The sequence below is a fragment of the Nilaparvata lugens genome, chromosome 8, assembly GCF_014356525.2.
Source record: "Nilaparvata lugens isolate BPH chromosome 8, ASM1435652v1, whole genome shotgun sequence".
In the NCBI taxonomy this organism is placed as follows: domain Eukaryota; kingdom Metazoa; phylum Arthropoda; class Insecta; order Hemiptera; family Delphacidae; genus Nilaparvata; species Nilaparvata lugens.
In genome coordinates, this window is record NC_052511.1 from 17,528,893 (window position 1) to 17,537,852 (window position 8,960).

At 35.3% G+C, this 8,960-nt stretch overlaps 1 protein-coding gene across 2 annotated transcripts in view; it reads right to left on the minus strand.

Annotated features, from left to right (window-relative positions):
* LOC111047591 (large neutral amino acids transporter small subunit 1) overlaps window positions 1-8,100 on the minus strand; it is a 46,124-nt gene extending 38,024 nt beyond the window's left edge. Inside the window, exon 1 of one of the 2 annotated variants that reach the window (XM_039434124.1) lies at window positions 7,838-8,100. The gene's annotated coding sequence lies outside the window, so the exon portion shown is untranslated. Of the gene's footprint in view, window positions 1-587; window positions 811-7,837 lie in introns of those variants that run through there. The other variant, XM_039434125.1, reaches the window with a different exon arrangement.
* Between the last annotated feature and the right edge of the window lie 860 nt (window positions 8,101-8,960).

Below are 8,960 nucleotides of genomic sequence, written 5' to 3' on the forward strand. Positions count from 1 at the left end.
TGTCTTTGATTGAAACTATAGACCTTATACAAATACAGTAATAGACTGGCTTCTCCACACATCTGTGTAATCACTTGTCAGCTGATTTATGATGAATAATTCTATAGTCTGATTTTTACTCTAATATTGGCGTATGAAGGAGGCTCCTTTTTCCTTTTATATTATCCTTGAAATGCAAAATTTCCAAAAACCTTATATATACGTCGACGCGCAATTTAAAAAGGAACATAACTGTCAAATTTCATGAAAAACTATTACCGCGTTTCGCCGTAAATGCGCAAAATATAAATATATAAACATATAAACATAAGAGAAATGCCAAACCGTCGACTTGAATCTTAGACCTCACTTCATTCGGTCAATAATAGTAGTGTTTTCTATACCGTACTCTTAATAGATTGGAATATCAATATTAAAGATTTTGAAATCTAATATTATTCAAATAGAAATTGAAATAGCCCTACTGCTACTGATATTCCATGAAATTCCGATTATTCAAATAATTTTATCGGCCACTATAAACAAGCCTTTCTACTAAATTACGACGAAAATTAGCTGTTTAGCCTAGTGTTTGATTAGTCACTTACCTAAATTAATTAAAGTGAAGTAACATGCCGTTTTTGCCACTAGGTTAGGTAGTGATAACCACATCTTGCTTGTGTTGATAAGTTTCTATAAGTTTTTTTTTAAAAGTGACCTAATGCTTTAGGTGGCTTTCGAACCACCATAAAGTGGTTAAGTGTTGTGAACGATGCAAACCGCTTAGAGACAATAACAGATCAAAACTTATCACTAATTACTTGACTTCTTTAACCTTTAAATCTACGAAGGTGATGACTGTCAACTTAAATGACTAATGAGATTCTAAATGACTGGACTAAAAGTGAGATTATATCATGCACTACACGCGATCTACGTATTTTAACATGTCTAACACTTAACTGATGACACTTGGAAGTTTTCAAAGTACAAAAGCTATTGTAGTTATAGAACAAAGAATTTGAATAAATGAATGGGAGTGAAATGCTCAGAACAATTCAAACTGATGTGCAAGTGATAGATTATGTAGAGCAAAACGAATAGTAAAACAAAAAAATATAATCAAGTAGCCTACCGTATTTTAGTTTGGACTTATTCTGTAGATTATTTAATAAAGGTGATCTTATTTCATGACTATAGGGTTTCCTTGTTAGATAAGATATATCATAAAAATAGCCATGCAATTATAAGCTGTAGTCTCAAAACACTGCTACACTACTAGAAACTAACAAGTAGGGAAGTCATGGAGTAGATCCATTTCAGATTCTCTCAATCTATAGTTAGGTAATTTAGAGTTTGTAATTTTTACCATAATTTGTAGAATATGATGAGAATATTATCAATTATTGAGGCTTGAGAGTTGAAAAATCATGTTCAGCGACCGAGAATACAGAAGATAGCGTTCCTGAAATACATAATTTGAACTCATAGACTAGTGGGAGCGATGCGATAGGCAGGCCGCTACGCGCATTAATCATAGGGGTGGACCGCGCCGCAGTGTAACAGTGCTACTTATCCCCCTCCCACCGCCGCATCTATGATCGTAGCCCCAAACTATATGCATCATTGGATTCAAGAAGAAACGGCCTACAACGTTTATTGGGAACATTTTCCTCTAAGTCGGCTAACGACTTAAATATTCGAGAAATAAAAAAAGTCCATAATAAAAAAATACATTTTTCGAGATATTTTTTTTCGGAAGAACTATGCGGTTTATCGCAAAAATGTAGAGGACCATATTGAGAGCCAGTTATATGTAGATAATATTACGAAAAAAGACAAAGCTGTACTATGAATAGTAACTGCAGGACAGGCGATTTTATAAGCGCGCGTTTTTTACAACTTACCCCCTCCCCCCAATCTGTCGACCACCCAGGGACGTGACGACATCAAGTTTCACATACACTAAAGACCCCCTAACAATAATCCGAAGTCAAATTCTCTGCCTCTCTCATGTATGCTCAATGTTAGCTAGCGCCTGTACTAAGTGGAGAGGAGAAGAAATTTCTATGTGAGAGTTCAGAAACCTTCTTGAAAATATGAGCAAGTCAAGAGACGTTAGAGACGATGAAAAGTTGCTTCAGCAAAACTAATGATTACCTAAAATAAATCAAATATGGGAGATCAACTATTACAATATTATTATTTTGAAGATGCCAATTTTTTCTGTATGATTTCTGTCTGTCTGAGATATGCCTCTCTTAGAGCCAAACCATATTAGGCGTTTTTCAGGCGTTTTCAGACGACGTTTTGAGATCAACAGGGCAGGAAGCTCTCCGATTGGCTGATTGGGTTGGCGCCTGAAAAACGCTTAATATGATCTGGCCCTATAAAGACAACACCTAAAAACTCAGGAAACTAGGGACGATTCCCTTGTCAACAGACTGTGGAGAAGACTACTAAAGTAACAAGTAATAAGTGAGTAACAAGGGCAGCAAGAACATACCTAAAAATATGGAGAAATCATCTTATTCATATGATATAACAAAATAAGAGGAAAGTCTTTACAAAACAGGTTATAGTATTAGAAAAAAAATTAAAATTAAAAGTAAAAATTAAATATTTGTAGTAAACAAATATTTTAGGATATGATGATATTAATTTAATAGAATAATACCCTACAGCATAACATCAGTTTTATCTGTATCGTGAATAAATGAATGAATAAAAACAATATAAAAATCTTGAAGTACCCTTCATTTAAAAAAAAATCAAATCAAATTTTATTCACCAATTAACAACAGTTTTACATGAAAATGAATAAATAATTTGTAGTTAAATAATTGGCGTGGCTAGAAAAAGAAATCTTGTGCTCTAGCCACGAGTTCAAAACATTTCTTACCTATATTTTAACATGATTTTAGAATTAATACAGCTCTTTATAATATAATCCAGACCAGTACAATACAGATAGACAAATAAAAATAAAAAATCATATACTTAATGTAATATAATTAATAATAAAATAGTTCAACAACTAGTTTCGACCCTAATTTAGGTCATTTTCGAATTGAAAATTCCAACTGCCCTGCCGACTCTAAAAACGTCGTCTGATAACGCCTGAAAATGTTCAACTTAGGTCATTTTCAAGTATTTTCAATATAGTATATTGTACTATAGTATAACAGTATAACATCAGTTTTATCTGTATCGTAAATAAATGAATTAATTAATAAAAACAATACAAAACTCTTGAAGTACCCTTCATTTTTAAAAAGTTTGATACCCTATTTTTAAGTTTTTAAAAAATACCGGGTACTTCAAGATGTTTATATTGTTTTTATTAATTCATTCATTTATTCACGACTAGCCGTCAGGCTCGCTTCGCTCGCCATATCCGTCTAGCCAGGGGGCTCCGCCCCCTGGACCCCCGACTGGATCGTTCTAGAATGAGATCAGCAGGCGAGCGCATTTTTATCATATGTTAGGACGATCCAGTCGGGGGTCCAGACTAAACGTCTGGCTAAACGGATATGGCGAGCGAAGCGAGCCTGACGGCTAGTAATATAATATTCCCAGGATTGAAGTAGCAGAGCCCAATCAATTTTTCCGCGATAAATGCATTTAAATCTTCAACTTGGTGCCAACCTAACAAAGTCAACTCAACTTAATGCCAACCTGACAAAATTATTAATTTAGTTGCCAGTTAACAACTGTTTCGAAGAGGTACTCTATCTAGATTATAGTTCTATAGTAACATATGATATGGAAATTTCAATTATAATTAAGAGATAGGGAGAAGAAGAATATACATGCTGAAAGACGAACTTTAAACCCTTAAAAACAACCCTTAGAGTTAAAATATTGCCAAAAGATTTCTTAGTGCGCCTCTAAAGGGCCAACTGAACATACCTACCAAATTTGAACGTTTTTGGTCCGGTAGATTTTTAGTTATGCGAGTGAGTGAGTGAGTGAGTGAGTGAGTCAGTCAGTCAGTCAGTCAGTGAGTGAGTGCCATTTCGCTTTTTATTCACGATACAGATAAAACTGATGTTATACTGATATACTATAGTATAATATACTATATTGGAAATACTTGAAAATGACCTAAGTTAGGGTCGAAACTACTTGTTGAACTATTTTAAAGTTTTAACAAATGAAGGGTACTTTAAAATGTTTATATTGTCTTTATTAATTTGTTAAAAAGTAGCCCAAGTGAGTGAAGTGTTTTTATGAATGAATGAATATATTCTTTACAAAAAAGATAAGTAAAAAGCAGTGATTCATAGAAGTGTTGATAATGACACAGGGGTTTCGAGAAAATAATATAGTCAGCAAACCATAACTAGCATTCTTCACAACCCTCCCTTACAGTTGGGATAGTAAAAAATCTCAAAAAACTTCCCACGAGTTGCCATAGCAAATAAACAGTCTCTCTCTGTCTTCGCTCATTCAAAGACTGGAAAGGGTGCCACGCAATAATATCTCCCTCATGAGCCGGCTGCAGTTTCAGAAAGGTTGCTTCAATTAGACCAAAAGGTCAAGTTCAGTTGCCTTGTACGAAGCGCAAAACCTCTCAGCTGCCATTATGAAATCGCCAATTCCCTCCTTTTCTTCATCAGTTCTCCTATTGTTTGGGATCCAGAATTCCAAAAGGGTTTGCATTCTTCAAGAAATAGCCTACTTTTGAATTCCGTTGACTATTTCTCAGTTCGTCTATACCATTTATGTTTTGAAGACGAAATATTCCAGACAAGTAAATCCGAAATTTTCTAGAAAAATGTATCAGTTTCATTTAAAATTGATTCCCGACTTAATTTGACATCACTATCGACTGAACATGCAAGTACATACAGTAAAATTTTGCTATAAAAAGTTATCAGTTTTATTTTAAATTGATTTCCAGCTTATATGGTAGTTTGACATTACTATCGACTGAACACATCCTCTCTCGTAAGCTCTCTATCACATAGGAAAGGCGAATGAATATGATTCATCAATAGGCATATGAACATGATTCATCAATAAGCATATGAATATGATTCATCAATAGGCATATGAATATGATCCATCAATAGGCATATGATTATGATTCATCATTAAGTCACACAATTCTTCATAGAATGAACATAAAATGTTTTGAAGACATGCGTTCAAAGGGTCTTCTATGTCTCAATTAGGCGGTGTCTATGAACATTTAAAAAAAACTATTTGCAATCTATCTGAAAATTTATAAAGTAAATTCGTATGGCTTTTGTTGGTGGGGAGTCCCTTGCGGGAAGGTCCCACCGCCTGAATAAATAATTTAAGCCGTCAATGGGCCTTACGACTGTCATACTTCAGCCGGGACTGACAATTTAACGTGCCCATCCGATAACACGGGAGTGATCTGGTTAAAAAACTTTCGGTATTGAGAGGGTTTCGAACCGGGATCTCTATTCTGCTACGCAAGCACTCTATCCACTAGACCACGGATCACTCCGTTGAAAATTTATAGAAAGGTATTCAAGTTAAATACCGGTAAGAATCTTTTTGTGTAGTTGAGAAGTTGATATTGTGGTTATTATTCATATTAAATAAAAAAACTAAGAAATTGTCAAAAACCACAGATTTATTGATAGTTAGAAAGACTGGTTTCGGTTGTTACACCATTGTAAGTCTCTGATAAACAGTTTACAATGGTGTAACAACCGAGACCGGTCTTTCTATCAATAAATCTGTGGTTTTTAAAAATGTCTTAGTCTTTTTATTTAACCGGTAAGAATGTAAGAAGAGGATAATCACAAGTTAAGTAATTAGTAAAGCATACAGGTAAGATGCCATACATATAGGGATGTATGATGTGGCGTGCCTCAGCGCTCTACCCTGACACCCCTCCTCTCACTAATCTTCATCAACGACATTCAGGCTGGATGGAAGTGCCCTCCTATTTGCAGATGACACAACCCCCAGGTGTCAGGGACAGGGATGCTGATGTGGTGATCCACAGGTCTGTCCAACTGTTACAGATTGTCAGTATATCAAGTCCATAATGTGATTACAGAAATCAGAAGGAAACGTCAAAAATAAAAATGAAAGCTAATGTAATGTTTTTTTATAATGTTTTTATAAGTTTTTTAGAGCTGTGAATAACAAATAGTGAGTAGGTTTTTAATTTTGTATTCAAATTTTTCAAATAAGTGCAATATTTCTAAAGTTTTTAATTTATTGTGATTCATTTGGAGTATAAAATCAACCTTCAAAATTCAAAATTTTAAATAATCATTTCTAGACCGAAAATCAAGTGACGAAGCAGTGTGTGACTATATAACCTTATCTTTTGGACAACATTAACATTTCATCAAAATTTTTGGAGAGAAATAGTACAGGCTTAGCCTAGTTTTTCCTCCAATGTCATAATTGTATTATGATTATAGTATTTTATACAATAAATAAAATAAAATAAAATAAAAAATAAATAACAGTGATTGGTCCCGGGTGAACAGTCTTGTACTGAATGAGGAGAAGATGCAAAATCTACTTTGTACTCCAAGGCATCAGAATCCACAAAATTATCGGGGAATGCAGTGAGAAGCTTAGATTCATGATGGACGCCACATTGACATTGGAGGTGGGAGCAGCATGTTGACATGATCCAAGGATAGTGTAATATACTATATACTATTCTTGGACATGATCTGCAATTAGACTGTCAAGAGTTACATATCTGATGCGCAAGCTGAAAAGTCAAGCTTCTTATTGGAGTACCTGGATACAGTATACCATGGCCTCTCCCACAGCCTTATTAGTTATGGTATTGTGCTTTCGGTCTATGCAGGCGACTGATGAAATATCCTGCTCCTACAAAAGAAGGTTCTCCGGATAATCACCTCGTCTCATCGGCTGGAACACTGTGGGCCAATCTTTAGGAGTTGGCGGTTATTGACAGTAGCGTAGCCAGGCTTTCGAAATGATGGGGGGGGGGGGTGTTGAACAAAACTTTCGGGGTCCCTAAAGACTTCACCTTGTGGAATTTGATGATTGTGGGGAGAGGTGTTATCTTTGATACCTCTTTTTCGGGCTCATGGGGGGGAAGTTCTAACCTGGAAACCCACCCCCTTCACTAACCACTGACTGTTGAGAAGAGGCCAACATACCTTTTAGCAAAGAGGACATGTACACACTTGACACTGTAGAGCGACACAAAAATGTGCATAGTCACAACAGAGAGCACAAGGAGAAGGAATGATATAAATTTGCCACATGCCAGACTGACTCGATCACATAGTAGCTCCACTGTAGCACTCTAAGATTTTCAATAGGATGTCGGTGTATTTCCATGAGCAGGAGCAAATGATCTTTGAGAGGGCACTTCGTGAGAGGCTTTTGAGCCTGGCACCGTACTCTCTTCATGAAGAGGCATTGAGGCAATACAGGGTTTCTGAGCTCTGTGACACCTCCGATCTTAATCGGAGTTATTTGTGAATAACTTTACAATTTTTTGACGTAATTTATCCAGCAAATGATGATGATGGATGGAGACTCCTTAACATATACCTACTTATTTGACAATAACTTATGTGGCAAAAATAAAACTAAATTCAACGATTCTAACCTCAATTTCATCAATGGCAATGGTAAACCAATAACTTCTAACTTTTATAAAGCTTCTGAAAGGGAAAAATATAATAGAGTATTCATTTAGTACTTGCTTAAAGCTGGCATCTATTAGAATCATTTTAATCCCCTACGAAAATGAAAATGTTACATCATCCATGTCGGCTTCAGCATGCCACACGTGAAAAACTGAAATGTGTTCACAGTCCTCACGCTATCATAAATACGGATAGGCCTATAATTAATTAATTGTATTACTTACTTGGAATTTTTCAGAAATCTGGCATAAAATAATGATTATTCAGAATTCGATTAAATCCCAAATAGGGGATGATCCATGCGTTCACTTCACACACCACTTTAGCAGCAGACAACACAATACACTACTGTACACTATACAACAACGCGCTAACCTAAACTGAGAACAGTGAGAACGGTGTGCGGTGTGCGCATTTTGAATGTTGTGATGTGGGTATCGAATTCAAAAAGCTAGACTTGCTATAGATATATAGACTTGTCTACGTCATCGATCTATTTATACACAAACGCAAAAGGAATCAGCATCGCTACGCTATCTGTGATAAAAAACCAGAAACTACAATCTGGGAAAATTCAAATGTCCCAGCCAAAGAGAAGGCAGAATCTTTTTCACTACAATCTGGGAAAATTCAAATGTCCCAGCCAAAGAGAAGGCAGAATCTTTTTCACTTTGTGATTGTCTTGGTCTCCAGGACTCATTTAATCTAATTGCCCATTAAATCATTAGATTCAATGGGTCTATGTCTTAGAAACCAGGACTTATTTCAGGCTATATTTGTAATTGTTCTGTAAATAAATAGCCGAATAGCCTACCTATCTTGAAGTTTTCTGCACTGAGCCGCCGTTACCGTACATGTCCTTTTCTCTTTAGGTGCATCCCTCTTGGAAGTGATCTGAAATAATTGTAAGAAACTTAAACTGGATACTTACCTACAAAATAAACTCAAGTTACTCTACTTTTTCGTAATGTAAATATTCTTGTAATAGGTAGCTACAGTACATTACAAAAAAGTATAGTACGGTAACTTGAATTTATTTTGTAGGTAAGAAGGTAGTAGGTAAGTAGTAAACCTATCCAGTTTGAGTCTCTTACAATTATTTCAGATCACTTCATTATTAAATAATCAGTTTAAGTTTCTTACAATTATTTCAGATCACCTCATTATTTAATCTGTGATGTGGTAAACTGATAACTTCTCAAATGATTTATTTTCCAATCTTCAATCGTACACTGGTAAAATTTGTGCAGTAGTGACAACAGACTTTCTGAATGCGCACAAGTTGAAAAAAATACCGGTGCTCAAGAAAGGGTGTAAGTTATGCAGATACGCATTAGATACCTACTT